Source organism: Mus caroli, chromosome 13, assembly GCF_900094665.2.
Source record: "Mus caroli chromosome 13, CAROLI_EIJ_v1.1, whole genome shotgun sequence".
Classification (NCBI taxonomy): Eukaryota; Metazoa; Chordata; class Mammalia; order Rodentia; family Muridae; genus Mus; species Mus caroli.
This window is the reverse complement of record NC_034582.1, coordinates 43,547,702-43,563,040: the sequence shown is the minus strand read 5'-3', so window position 1 is coordinate 43,563,040 and position 15,339 is coordinate 43,547,702. Positions and strand designations below refer to the sequence as shown.

General features: G+C 45.5%; 1 pseudogene; it reads right to left on the bottom strand.

Annotated features, from left to right (window-relative positions):
• Nucleotides 1-14,099: 14,099 nt before the first annotated feature.
• Nucleotides 14,100-15,339, bottom strand: part of LOC110307669 — a 7,676-nt pseudogene continuing 6,436 nt past the window's right edge.

Here is a 15,339-nt window from a genome sequence, read left to right as displayed (position 1 = left end):
AGAGAGAGAGAGAGAGAGAGAGAGAGAAAGGAATCCTCCAAAAACTGGGAAATATAGACTAATGTTACTTTAGGAACAAGGTCCTAAAACATGTTTATGGCTTTCATCTTTTTGGCAATATTTTTTTTATTATTATTTCAACTTTCTTTTGTATTTCACAACATAACCGGTTATTTTCAAGAATTTTTTGTTATAGTTAAAAGTCAACTTGTGTACTTCTGTGCCGAACAGAGTTAACTACTCTGCTGAAGTTCGTGCTATTGTGGCAAAATGGAGCAGGTACTGGGCAGATTCTCTGTACTTTTGGAAAAGTTGTAGGTCTTGTTCCAGTGTCTGGGGGGTCTCCTGACAGATCATTCATCTGCCGTCCAGCCTACTAGCTCAAGTCAGGTCCCTCTTGTTTCTAGAGAACCTTTAAATCTACCTGGGCAGAGGTTTCTCCTGCACTCATCTCTCCTCTCAAATGGTTTGTAAAGGCATTTCTAACTTCTCTAAAATTCAGTTCCTTCACCCCGCATTAAATGCTTGAAGAAGTGACTTAGCCACGTAGAAATGTTAAGGCAGCCTCTGGTTTGGAGTCCAGGAAAGGCTTTCATTTTATTTTGACATCTGGATAGGCACATTTAACTAAACTGTGCATTTTGGAATAGTTCCAAAGCACCTGAGGGTAGTTGCAGTGCCTTCGAGGTTTGCAGTAATGCAAAGATTTATATGCAGCATTTACCCCTCGCTGGCTTAGAGGGCTGCTCTTTCTCACCGTTTGATTTATATGGTTCTCAAGGTTTTATTTTTTTCCTTTTTCTTCAGTTGTAGGTACAGTTTTTGTGTCAGTCTCTGCACATGTGTGTTCAGAGGATGCTCTTGTCTCCTGTGACTCCACGGCATCCATTGCAAAGTCATGCAAAGGATTCAGCTCAAGAAATGAGCTCCAGAATGTTCATTGCATTTGCAAAGACCAAAGTATTAGAGGTTAAGAGGTACCCAGGAGATGGTGATGCATTGAAGTTTCATAGTCTTGAAAAGAAAAATGCCCACCCATGTCTGTGTATATAACTAGAGTAGATACGGAAATAACTTTAAAAAAAGAAAAATCTAAAAACCAGCTCATTTTTGATACATGTTTATTGGTTCCTTCTGTAAGGTTTAGATTTGCCCCCACTGACCTTTTCCTTCCTCCTCCCCCATGGCCTGGCCAACATCATTCTTTTTTTTTTTTTTTTTTTTTTTTAATGATGTATATGAGTACACCACTGCTCTCTTCAGACACATCAGAAGAGAGCATCATATCCCACTACAGATGGTGTGAGGCACCATGTGGTTGCTGGGAATTGAACTCAGGACCTCTGGAAGAGCAGTTTGTGTTCTTAACCGCTGAGCCATCTCTCCAACCCAACGTCAATCTTTTGGAGTGATGCTACTGGACCCTTTCCTTACCCTCCATCGCCTGTGTGTCTCTCCATCTGATTTTCACCATAACCCCCACAAGAACGCATAAGGAAAACCCCATCATCCCACCTTGATCCTGTTTGTTATTAGTCTTTGTTTTTCTTTCCTTTTTCTTTTTCTCCCCTTTGGGAAATAAGCATTCACTTTTATTTTATCTTTAAAGTGGATAGGGATCATTGATGTAGATGAAGACAAATGGGCAAGGGAATCGTGGGGGAAACAATTGTCTCTGTAATGTCAGCAGTGCTCAGTCAAGGAGCACCTTGGAAACATCTTGGCTGGTCTCTTCAGCATCATCTGTGTGATAGCTACACCAACTGGGTTGCCTAGGAGTTTGAAGTCAAGGATTTGCACCTCTAGACACCAGACCCCTTTTGGCAAGGCTGAAAAGCACATGGTTCTTCTCTCTGTGAGGTAAATATGCCAGAGAGTAGCGATGGCCAAAAGGACTAGACATCCTGTGCTTCCCACATACCCCAGTCTGTTCTCTAATACCTTTCTCACTATTGTCCTCACAACACTGAATGCTAACTGCTCCAAATTGAACCTGCACATTGTTGGGCTTCCTGATGTGACCCTCACCTCTTTGAAGGTCAAGCTGTGGACTTTGTGGCTGATCAATGTCTATTCCATCAACTAGCTTACGTCAGTAGTCGATTATTGGTTGAATGTTGGCTTTTTTCAGGCAAGTTCAGTTGGCTCCATCTTTTGGCACTAAGTAAAGAGGAAAATATGCTTTCTTGTTCTCAAAGCCTTGGAATATTTGCTAATTTGGGAGAGAGAGAGAGAGAGAGAGAGAGAGAGAGAGAGAGAGAGAGAGAGAGAGAGAATATCTCATAGCTAGGTGTCCTCATTGGCAGCTCAGATGTAAAAGCTGTCCTTTCATGGTCCATTAGACCTTGGCCTTGACCCGTCCACAGATCTTTCATACTGAGTAACAAAACAGAAAAGGGGACTGTAGAAGAATGCAGGAGAGAGAGGCTATGGTCTGCATTTCACCATTATGATAGCTATTCCACATCAAGTGCATATTATACCAGGAGAAGGGTTCCTGATGTTATTATAATCGTAATCTTATCCAACAGCAATAAGCCATTGAAATTAGTATTATCCCCCTGTGGCAAACAAGGAAACTGAGGCTAAGGAGGAGTAAGAACTTGGCCAGGGTGACCCTCTATTTTATCTCTACTCAAGTCTAGAGTACAGATGCACAGTGAATTCTCAGACCTCATGCCAACCCTTAAGCCATACACATTTCATGAGAAAGATGGTTACACATAGGTTGTGATTGCTGGCTAGGTAATTTAACTCCTTTGTACCTTTGTTTACTGAACAGAAACTTAGGAGCGATGCTACCACCTATGTCACATGTCTACCATGAGGTTTCAAAGAAATAGTAGAGAAAGCAGTAGTGTGACCCTAAAACAGGGAAGGTTATATATATATTCTCCTCTATAGACTAAACATGCAATACCCACAAAGCCACTGACAGGAGACAAAGGTAGCATGGCAGCCCCTGGCCACTGTGGAGCTGGCACTTGGGGGCATGTGAGGGTCATAAGGGTCAGCCTCCTGCCGTGGCTCAGGAAAGGCTAAAACCTGCCCCTCATGCATAGACATGATCTCATGAACTTCCCTGCTATGCCTTGGTGGAACGAGCTGTGTGCCTTCCACACTGGAGGCCCTTTTACCTGCTCCTCTTCTAGGACTTGATTCTGTTCTTAGTGAAGCTGGAATAATCATGTGATGGTCAGAGCTGTCTTTAGTATCCCAGTCCTCAAGGCAATTCCTACAGACACTTCCAGAAACCATGTGTTAAATGATCAAAAACAAAACAAAACAAAACAAACAAAAAACAAAAGAAAACCCCAGATACCAAAAGGCAATGATTTAAACAGGCTAGAAAATATAGTCAAAGACTTACTTTTGTGGGTACTATTGGAGGAGTAAATCTGACATGAAGAATATACATTCTAAATAAGATTCATCTTCCTCTGCACACACTACCCAAAACCTGTTTGGTCTTAGAGAGGTTAACTTAGGCCAAGCACAAAGCAATCAGGGTTCTGAAATCCAGACAGAGAAAAAGGCTTGCGTATCTTCCTAGGGGGGAAAAAAACACCCAAAGCTGAGCCGTTTGTCAGTACAGTTTCTGCAAGAGTGATGAACAGAGTCTATAAGAAAAGCAAATTCTACTCGGAAATCTCTGAGTAACGTTAGCTGCAGTGTTGACATTGTTTGAGCTATGTAGGACAGCTGTCCAGATGTCCCTTTAGCCTATTCTTGTTTCTAGACTTTAAACTTAAAATGGTGCCAGTTTCTCCAGAAGCTGGTTCACATGGTGAATGAGATAGCAAGTTCTGATCAATTTCAGTGGCTCAGAGATCCAGGCTGGGGCTGAGACTACAGGTAGATCAGATGTCTAAAAACTGGCAGCAACTGGAGAGTGGCAGGGGGAGGAGGAAGGGGAGAGAGACGTTGGGTGTGTGAAAGAACTTGGATTTGAGGTTGACGAAACCCCCTCCTGACAGACTCACATCAGAATTCTGAGAGAGAGAGAGAGAGAGAGAGAGAGAGAGAGAGAGAGAGAGAGAGAGAGAGAGAGAAAACGCTCAAAACTGAGTAGCTCCTCATTTGTCCCTGTTATCCTGAGATGCTTCTGTCTGCCTTAGCTTTCCTGGCTGCGAGCCTGGTTCTCAAAGGGAAACTCAGTTGGCCAGAGTTCACCTGGGTTTATCAGTCCCTCAGGGGAATCTGTTTTCCCTGTGTGCTTGCTTTTGTTATGCTGCGGGAACTGGGTCAGCTTTTCAAGAGTGGAAATGTCAGAGGAATAAAGAGGCTCCCTTGAAAAGATCTCTGCTGCCACAGAAAGGAAACATCTGAGTGTCTCCCTTAAATAACAACGTACTCTGTGACAGCCTTGCATCTGACCCAAAGAAAGAAAAAGAGGCCGGAACACTGGCAACATTTACATACTCCTGTGCTCTGGAGACAGCTGGGCTGGGGCTGGGTCATCCTGAATTAAAGGAACGGAAACATCAACTTGGAGGAGATTCTTTTAGATGGCAAGCGAGGTTGGGTGGCAGACAAAGGGAGGCTTTCAGAAAAAGCCCTTTTACTTTTTTTTTTTTTAATATGGCAGCACATTTCTACCATCAGGCTGCAGCCTGGAGGAGCAGGGATCTGGGAGGACTGGGAAGAAGCTCCGTCCAGACAGCAGCAAACAGGAGGTCTTTGTAGGACAATGAGCTGGGGCTGCCCCAGCCCATCCGATGGTTATAGAAAGACTCCACTGGCCATGGATCAGACTGCACCACAGTAACCAAATCGTTTTGGTTTAGTTTTATAGAAATCTGGCTGGAAAAATCATCACTTGGTGATGATGATGATGATGATGATAGTGACATATAGTAGCATTGATGTAGGGTATCTCTCTGTAGCTAAGGCTGGCTTCAAACACATTACCTAGCCAAGAATGGCTAAAGTTCTGATCCTTCAACTCCTACCTGCCTAGTACAGAGATTATAGGCATGTACTACCTCACCCAGTTTTATGTAATCCTGAGGGTCAAACCCAGGGGTTTATGCCTGGGAGCTGAGGACCCTCCTGATCAAACTGCATCAGCAACCTCAGAAACCATTATTGATCATTCATCTGCCCGCATCAAGGGAGTGAGCCTAGGATACCAGAGGTCAACTCTCAGGTACATGCATTATCTCTTCCAGACTTACAGTCTCATTCACCGACTCCCTGAGTTTAGCATGAAGCCCATCCACATACACACCTTCCAAACAACCAGGATCCTTTGATGGAGAGAACTGGTTATTATTAAGAAATGAAGACAGCATAGTGAATCACAATGGCAATCCCAGCACTCAAGAGGTAGAGGCAAGAGGATAGAGAGTTTCAGGTGAGCCTGTGCTGCGTAGCAAGACCATGTCTCAATACATAAATAAATGAAGGAGGTAAGAAAAGAAGGAAGGAAAGAAAAGTAAAGTAAAGAAAAGAAAGGAAAGGAAAAGAAAAGAAAAGAAAAGAAAAAGAAAAGAAGAAAGGAAAAGAAAATTAACAACAAGAAGGGACCTGTTGGTAGCATTTGCCTTTAGGTCCCAGCTGATATTCTTTCTCTAATGACCATGGATATGCTATGGTAGGTGATGTTGGTCAATTCCCTTTGTGAAAAGTTCTTTACATGTCAGGATTTTTTCCAAGGCTTTGACACTGGGTGCTCTCTTGAAAAATCTCCAGTTAGGGAGATGGTTCAGTGTGAATCTTCTGTTCAGACCCAATGACCCAAGTTCTAAGTCCCTAGAATCTATGTAAAAACTAGATGAATGGTGCTATTGTCTGCAATTCCAGGATGCCCAATGGGAAGATATTTGCCAGAAGTCACAGGCTGGCTACCCTGGATCTTGACCCTCATTTGTCCAGTTACACTGGCTGGCCAGTCAGCACCAGGGATCCACCTGTCTCTCTCTGCCTCTCCTGTGTTGGGGTTCCAGGTTACCTCTGAGGCTGAGGAATGCTGATGATGTATTTGTTTCTTTGATAAAGAATTCTGATTGCCGGCTACCTGCACAAGACCCACTCAAGTCACCATCCATGTGATATGCCTACCAGGCTCTTTCAAAGTCTTGTAAATAGGTAATCCACCAGCAGAGCTTGCTTGGGCTTTGCGAAGCCATAGAGAACAGGGAGCGTTACGTTACTTGACAAGACATAAAGCCATGAAGCATTTGTGTCCGTTAATGGTACGTGGCAGTGTGACTGGGTTAAGGGTTGCCCAGATAGCTGGTAAAATACTATTTCTGGTGGTGTCCATTATGATGTTTCTAGAGGAGATGTTTCTCAAAGGTCCCGATATAAATGAAAAAGGAAGAGAACGTAAAAGCTCAGCTGATGCGGAGCTGTGCCTGTTTTACTGTCCTGGAGACCATGAAGCTCTTGCTTCGCTTTCTGGCTCAGGGAAGGGCTCCTACCATCACCTTCACACCTCACACCTCAGGCTAGATCATGGTGCTCACTTCCTGGGTTCTGGAGCTTGCAGATCACAGGGTTCCATGTCTCAATAATTACAAGAGCCAACTCCTACAGCTCCTGTCCCTGCCTCATCTCCATCTATTTATATCTCTCACTATATCATCTGTGTGCATCCTAGTCTATCTCTCTGGGGAATCCTGACTAATACAGTGCAGTGTAGAATTTTAAAAAGCTATTTTAATATATTGAAGATTCATGAGCACTGATTCTTTTCCTGAAGCCTTTTTCATAGGCTACCTAATTCATATTCTGGTTCTAACTGTATTTCATCTCTGCATATATCACACTAGAAGTGTGTGTGAGTGTGTGTGTGCATGTGTGTGTGTGTCTGTGTGATGGGGGGGGCAAGACAGAGACAGAGAAACAGACAAGGCGATAAAGACAGAGAAAGAAGAGAGAGACAGATGGAGACAGAGGGGAGAGAGAGAGACAGAGACAGAGAGACAGAGAGGAGAGAGAGACAGAGACAGAGAGACAGAGAGGAGAGAGAGTCAGAGACAGAGAGACAGAGAGGAGAGATTTCTTTGGGAGTTTGGGATGCATCTAGTGTTAGTGTTTGGTGAAGATGTGGGTTTCCACTACCTTTCCCCAAAAAGTAGCCTAGCGTCCATCATGAGCCAAGCGTGGTCTCCAACACTTTAGTCTACCACCTCAATTATCTCCATAACATCTCTACATGGTGTATATTGCTGACATTCCCATGTCATACATTAGAAAGAACAAGACACAGATCTTTTCAGTCACTTCACCAGTTACCTAGCAAATGGCAGGAGGGGGACTCTTAACTCGGGAACCCAGGCTCTTTATTACCACAAAACACTGTTTCCACACCACCAGTGTGACACGTTCTTTATAGTAAAAACGGGCAATGAATCTGTAACTTGTCACTTTCCAATATCCAGGTTACAATGAGCTATTCTATACAGAAGCAGCCCACCAGGCTTTGTAACTGCTTCCTTTGCCCCCGATGTCGAGAGAAGCTTAAGGGTGTTCCCCAGCCTTGGTGCCTGGGTACTGACAGGCAGATTTCTGCTCCACTTGAGGCTGGAACCACACTATGGCGCAGCTGGACGGCCCTTGTCAGCCCGTTTTCCAGCTCACACCTGTGCTGCAAGTTGCTGGAAGTTTCTCTGGGGAACCCTGACAAATACAATACAATGCCATGTAGAGTTTTTAAAAGTTAATTTAAGACATCCCAAGGCTGCCCCTGAGGTGACTCAGCTCAAGTGAATCTGGCTCTTCAGGTTGCATTTCCCTGGCCTGCGGGGTGGGGTACTTGGCCTTCATCTCCTATGCAGCACTGACGCTGCTATTTCATGAGGGGTTTTATACATACAACTTAATTCTAAGGGACAGAATGACAGTATATACATGTTCTGTGTCTTCCAGGTTCCTGTCAGCCGCAGCACTTGTATATGATGAAGTATTCCCCCTCCCCCGACCTCCTCCCTCTTTCTTAATGACACCTTTCCCTGTATGTCCCATTAACTTAAAAGCTCCACATTACAGCATATTATCATTTTATAAATTGCATATTTTTCTTGTTTCTTTATTGTACGAGTCATAAAATGTAAAAGGTGTTTCTCACTCACACTGAAAATAATTTTACGACATGTGCGACTGAGGTAGGTGGCGGTGGGGAGGGAGCTGGTTAACGCATGATGGGAAATGAGGGGTCATTCTGTTCGAGGGGGCAGCCGACAGAACTTGGTGCCATAAAAGTTAATGAGGAAAAGTCAAGAGCTAGGCGTGTGCCTAGGTGTAAACCTCGATGAGCTGTGCATTCATTTCTCTCTGGGGCTCCAACATCGTTCGGTCCAGAGAGCTGCTGTAGAATGAATTGGCTTAGTATTATTTAGAAGTCCGACTTTCCATGTCTCCCCCACCCCACCCACCCCCCCGCCTCCCATCAAATATGAGAGAAAGCTTTGGGTCTTTTCCTTGCTCAATGCTTTCAGACATAAATGGAGAATCTCTGAGGTTGGGAAACAATCTGCTAGTGAGAGTTTGTTACAGGAGAAAGAATTTTGTAACTATGTAATAAACATGGACCCCCCCTCCCAAATAATGTTACATGTTTATTGTGTGCCACTAACATTGTATATAACACATGTCATTATGGCTCACACATGTAAGGGAAAAGATCACACTTAGTTCACCTTTATCCTAAGACCTCTGCGTTCAAGCTTCCCTCACTGTTCTGGAATGTTCTGGACAACTATGGAGCACACTCTCTCTGCCCCCCAAGTCATTTCCATCACATCTTCCCCAAAGGGGGTGTCTCTAATATCCGTGTAAAGTCTCCACAGAACACTCTTCCTCACCCACACTACCCATCAGTCCGTTGTTAGACTCTGGGTAGTCTTCGCATTTATTTAGGAGTTTACTGTCTGTCTCTGCCCTGTATTATATAAACATTGTATAAAGGAGACCTTGTCTGTCTCATGTGCTCGTGTAATCTAGCTCCTTTAAAGTGAGAACCTAACATGGAGCAAGATGTCATTAACATTTGTTGGAAGGAGAGAAGAGGAGGGAGGGAGAGGAGGAGGAGGGAGGAGGGAGGAGGGAGGAGGGAGGAGGGGGAGGGAAGCGGAAGATCTAAGAACTCAGTTCAGGTATTAGATGCTGATTTACACAATCGGAGGAAGCTAAGCACTGTGCCTTTGGTGAGATCGGAAGAGATAGCTGGGCGTGGCTGCAAGAGGAGAGAAGCAGATTTTCAGGCTAGAACCTCTGAACAGCCAGTTACACTGGATGGAGTTGGAGTTCTCTCAGGATATTGCCCAAGTTCAGAAGAGATGTCATAGACAGTAAACGGGGGTGTGGGCGTGTTGCAGGATGGGGGTGAGGCGGAGAAAAGAGTATAAGGCTTGCATAAAGGACAAGTTGCAAGGGACATGGATTAGAAAGCAAACTCAAGGAGAGGCGCAGTGAGTGATGGCTAAATCTCAAGGAGACAAGAGCTGTCCCAGTCACATGCCCAATATCATTTTGTAAAACTAACTGGCAGGTGCTCAGGCATTCATCGGGGCCAATCACTGCAGATATGATGGAAAACACTAGCACCTCCAAGTCTGGGAAGAAACTACATTTGTATCGTTACCCTGATGAGCTAGCTACCTCTGCCCTTGGTGTTTGGACGGTAGGAGGTACCAGGGGCCGCGTGGCATGGGTGATGTTAAAGGCAAAAGCATTTTTATGAGGGCTTTAGAAATGAAAAAATGAGACTGTGCTCTGATAAAGGCATAGTCTTGGGAAAAGAAAATCTCCATGATAGAATTAGCCCACCCTCTCCAGCTCCCTGGCCTCTATTAGATGTAGGGAGATAATATCTTTTAATCATTTGAAAACCGAGAAGCATGGGAACGGCCTTGAGAGTTTCAAAGCACAGCTCTCGTCGTGAACAACAACAACAAAAAGATATTGATTTTCAGTATAGATAAAACATTTAAAGTGGTTTTCAAAAATAGTTTCAGCTCCTTCGGGCATCAAAGGTGAGTGTAAAAGACGTGCCCCAACATTTACAAAATGCATGCCACAGCTGGGTAAAATATCCCACCTTTATTTACTTGTATATGTGTCTGTGTATGTACATGTTCATATGTCTCTACATACACCTGTGCATGCAGGTCATATGTATGTGCATGTGTGTGCGTGCGTGCATGTGTGTGTGTGTGTGTGTGTGTGAGTGTAGAGGCTAGAAGTTCGTGTAGAATGTCTTCCTTCATCTTTCTCCAGCCTGTTTTTTTGAGACAAGGTCTTTCACTGAACCCAGAACTCACCAGTTCATCTAGGCTGGCGGGTCAACAGCTCCAGGGATCTGCCTGTGTCTGAGCCCTGGTGTGGGGTTCCTGCATGCCTCTGTGCTATTCTTTTTGCATAGGTGCTGGATATTAACACTCAGGACCTCACAGGAGCTTCTTGGACCCACAGCTGAGCATAAATCTATGCACCCCCTACCCCAACATCCCACACTGCTTTGTATCCACACTTTCTATGCAGATTTTCATGGCAGGTGTTGCCAATTCTTGGCTTTTAATCTAAACTCAGTCATTTACTTCTTATGCAAGAAAGAAGTCTCCATCTTTCCACACGCTTGATGGCCATAACCACTGGGCTTCACTGCCACATTCTGAATCGCCCTCCACCTCAACCATTTCTTAGCATCTCTCAGACCTGACCTTCCCCTGCCCTGTCATGTGCTTCCAGAAGCTCCAGCTGTTTTCCCTGTGAACTCTGACTTCACCCTGCATCTAAGCTTGGCAGTGGAGATAGTCACAGAGGCCAAGGAGTCAAGCGGCTGTCAATTCCTCCACGCATTTCCTTCCCAGTCCAGCTTAGGCCACCCCATTCATACCACAGGTCTCGTGTTCCCTTTGTCACAGTCCCCTGGACACACACAAGCCTCTTTTGTCAAGAGTAGCAAATATCACCATTGTTTCCCATAGCAATCTTTTCTGCCTTGCAAAGAGAAAGAAAAGAGTAACCTTTCCAAAAAAAAAAAAAAAAAAAAAAAGCCGAATGACAGGAGTGTTTTCTTTTCCTCTTTCCTCTTTATTGTGAGTTTGCTACCTCTCAATTTCTTAGAAGGAAATTATTTGCCCTAGAGGAAGCATGCCTCAAATTAAATAACGCTAAATAAATGTCATGTTTTGGACACCACACACACACACACACACACTAGTTGTGTGTTCTTCTGAAGTTATCTGGCCTAAGAACCACTGTGCAAGGTGCTGTTGGCATTGACTGCTGGGAGAGGGAGGGAAAACTACACCGCATCCCCCCATTTGGACCTTGGCAGGTTGCGTGGTGGTGTGTACAAGGAAACCGAACCTCATCTGCACGGCTCGCTGCTTATCAGGAGCACACACTAGCTGCCACGCTGTAGGGCAGCGGAGGAAAACAAAACCCAGCAGTAAATGGAGGCCTTTGTCAGGGATTAAAAGGGTTTAGAAACATCTGAGCCATGCAGTTTCCCAACACGGCCACTGCCAATGACTTGGTGACAGAATGCGGGGAAAGGCGCTAGCTGGGTTAGATAGCGCTGGTGGGGCGGCCAACAGTCAGGCTTTTGTTACCAGCCTCTTATCTGTGTGAGTGCGTGGATGCGTGGTTCACAGATAAAGTGACCTTTCGCAGAGCCAGAGGAATAAGGTCAATGATATCACAGCATTGCTACTGGTGATTGGAGCACAGGGGGTGGTGGTGGGGGATCCCCAAAGATTGTGATTCCTGGGCCAATTCTTCGCTTTCAAGTGGGTTCATCTCATCCACGTCTTCAACGTCTTTCATGAGACAATTCATCAGGGGTGCCCAAGGAAGGCTCCTAGCTTTGTGCGTAAATACAATGTTTGGTTACAGAAGAGCCGGTACTTCAGGGCTCAGCAACGATCTAGAGAGCGTTCAATACTACACCTAGAGATTGGTTCCTTTAAGTTGACTGATTCCCCTTTCTGTCTTAAAAGACACTGGTGTATGGCTCTCTCCATGCCTTTGGTTGGATTTATTTCAAAAACAGTTGGTGGCATCTATACCTTTCTCTTAGTAACCGATAAAACAGTTACACAGGATATTCGCAAGACTATAGAAGACACATGCCTCTCTCAGTCAACTTGATCTCATTAGCAGGTATGGCAAACTCTCCTCAGCCATCGGAGAACAAACTCTCTTTTCCAAGACAAATGGGACCTTTACCAAGATAGCCACATTTGGGGTCATCAGATTGCAAAGGCTGGCAAAGAATCCAGTTCTTAGAAGATGCATTTCACCGCAGTGGGATTTAACAGGAAGCTGTTAATGAGAAGCGCTCTTCAAATTCACATCAGAGGAGCCCTTTTCATTTCTCATAGGGCTAACCTTCTAGGTAAACTTAGCACAAAGAACAATTACAGGGTCTGGGAGCAGTTCCTTTTTTGTTGTATTTATATGTGTACTTGCATATGTATTTATGTGTATTTATGTGTTTATATGTGTATTTACGTATTTATGTGTGCAAGTGAGTGCGGCGTGCCCTCAGAAGCCGGTAGATCCCCAGTGGAACTGGAGTTGCAGGCAGCTGTGAGCTATGCAGTGTGGGTGCTAGGAATTGAACTCAGAACCTGCAGAAGGGCAACAAGCATTCCTAACTCTACTGAGCTGTGTCTCTGGCCCCAGGGAAGAGTATTTTTATTATGAATGGTTTTGGGAAATCTACCAGTAGAGGACTCGGTCTCTTAGAATTCAGATGTCCCCTAAATGGATGTTTCTTTAAATATTTTACTTCCAAGAAGTGAATCTAGCAATGTGTCCTGAAACTCCTCTGGTCCCTCACTTCTTCACAGACTCTGTTGTCTCAAACGAGGTATGGGGCTCTCTAAACTTTGGGTTTGGGGCTTCGGGTTTACTCCAGAGGCCTGCCCTGTCTGTCTTAGTCACTTTTTAAGTTGCTCTCATCAAACACTCTGACCATGGCAGCTTATAAAACGTAGAATTTCATTTAGAGCTCACAGTTCTGGAGAGTTAAGAGTCTGTACCCATCATAGCAGGGAGCATGGCAGAAAGCAGGCAAGCAAGGTGCTGGAGCAGTCGTTGAGAGCTCGAGTCTGGATCCACAAGCACCAGGCAGAGAGAGCTAATTGGAAAGGGGCTTTGGAAATCTCAAAGTTCACCCCCAGGAACACACCTCCACCAACAAGGTTACACTTCCGAGTCCTTCCCAAACAGTTCCACAACTGGAACGCGCGCATATACACTCAAATACATGAGCCCAAGGTAGCCACTCTCATTCAAACCCCCAGACTCCTGTCATTTGGCTATTTTTCATATCAGAAAAGTTTCTGAGTGGCTATTATTCCTTACATTCTAGTTACTCTGCCCAGAGTCCCACCTCCCTTCATGTCTATAAGGAAACTCTTGCTTTCGTTATTGCCTTGGCTTCCATTTGTTTCTTCTCCCCTCTCCCCTCCTCCTCTCTTCCCCTAACTCTAGGGCTCTTTTCTTGTCTTCCCTTTGTGTACCACTTGCTGTGTGACTTTCAGTAGAGAGATGTGAAGCCCCATCTATTCACCTCAGAAGGGATACCTGATGACAGTCAAAAGGGATGGCTTCTTCACTCAAGCATGACATAGTGAAGAAATTAATTTATTGGAGGACCATACGGAAGCAAGGCTCAGAGGTTATGTAGAGGCCAGGAATGAGTCAAAGGCGGTGGCAGCCTCATCACAGCCCCGCCCCTATATAAGTGATGACTCATGAAAGCTTCCTCCAGGCCGCCTTACCAGAGAGGATTCTCTGTCCCAGCAATTGCTGGCTGCTTATATAACCCCAGGGAAAGGCTCGGGAAACCCTGTAGCTTTCTAAGCTTTCTGAGCCTCCTAGACGCCTTTCTAATTTTTTTTTCTGTATCCTACACAGTTTAAGTATCCCAGACCAAAAATGCTTGAGACAGGGAATCATTTGGATTTCAGATTTAGAGGTATTTACAGATATACAGTGAGATAACTTGGGGTTTAGGACTCAAGTCTAAACACAAAGTTCATTTAAGCTTTTTTATTTGTTTGTTTTTGCTTTTGGAGTTAAGAGTCTTTCCTAGATATTAGTTCAGGCAGATGCCCTGGTTCTGCGGTCCCCTCTCCCTACAAGTCACAGTGAGCAGGTTTCTTCAGAAGAGCCTGTGGGGCTGAGACTGCCGAGCCGCAGGGTCGGAAGCAGATCTGGAAAGCCTCCCATATGCGCTGCTTCCATGCTTCCATGCTGGACAGCAGGGAGGAGAGGCCATGACGTGCCAGGGCTCTCCATCAGACACCTTGGAGGTTTGGTAGGACAGCAGCTGTACACCCGCCTCTGCCAGGAGGCCGATCATCATGGGCAGCATCACAGGGTTGGAGGGCTGTGCCCAGAATATGAGTAGGGGTTGGCCCCTGCGTAGTGGCACCTCTGGTCTGAAGACAGCTCCATTGAGCATCTGCAGCATTGGTGTGGTGCCCTGGACCAAGCCCACAGCTTGGTAGGGGGCACCTGCCAGGGCCACAGTCAGGAGGCATTCCCCGCTGCCCTGCTCCCCTGGGACCCCAGGGTTGTGGGAGGTGGTGACATTGAGGCCAGCCTCTTTCACCAGTAGCTTAGCGTTTACCAAGTTCATGTCTGCCTGCTTGGATGCTTCTCTCAGAAGGCAGACAATGACTGCAGGGCTCAGGCAGGTCCCAGCATTCTTCAGAGATGTTCCTTGTGTAACCATCTGGATGGTCCCTTTAGAGGAGCCTGCCCAGGCGTGCATCAGCGTGCCCAATGCTTCTGCCAGACCAATCCAAGGCTTGGTGTGTGGAGAGAAGGCACTGGTAAGGGCCTGGGAGTTCAGATTTCTCCTTCACCATGTCCACAAACTAGACTGTGGTTTCCTCTCCACAGTGGCTCTGGGCTTCCTTGGTGCTGGCACCCAGCTGGGGACAGCTGATGATGTTCTCATGGTCTACTAAGGCTGGGTCCCATGGTGGCTCTTCTGTAAACACATCCAGTGCAGCCCCAGNACACTGACCAGACTGCAGGGCATGCAGCAGGGCACCTTCATCCACAATGCCTCCTCGAGCACAGTTCACCACGCGCATGCCTTTCTTGCACTGAGCAAAGGTGCTGTCATTCAGCAAGCCTGTGGTGGAGGGCAGGAGTGGGGAAGGGACAGTTATAAAGTCACAGAGAGGCCAGTGTGGGAAGCCACATGTGCCGTTGCAAAGTGGCACAGGCTTCTGCTGGCCACCACGCATACATAGGCAGGAAAGTTTTTTGCCAAGATGAGGTTTTGAGAATTGACCAAAGTTGACCAATCAGATAAGAGAGAAAGTAACCAATCAGAAGAGAGAGAAAGTAACCAATCAGATA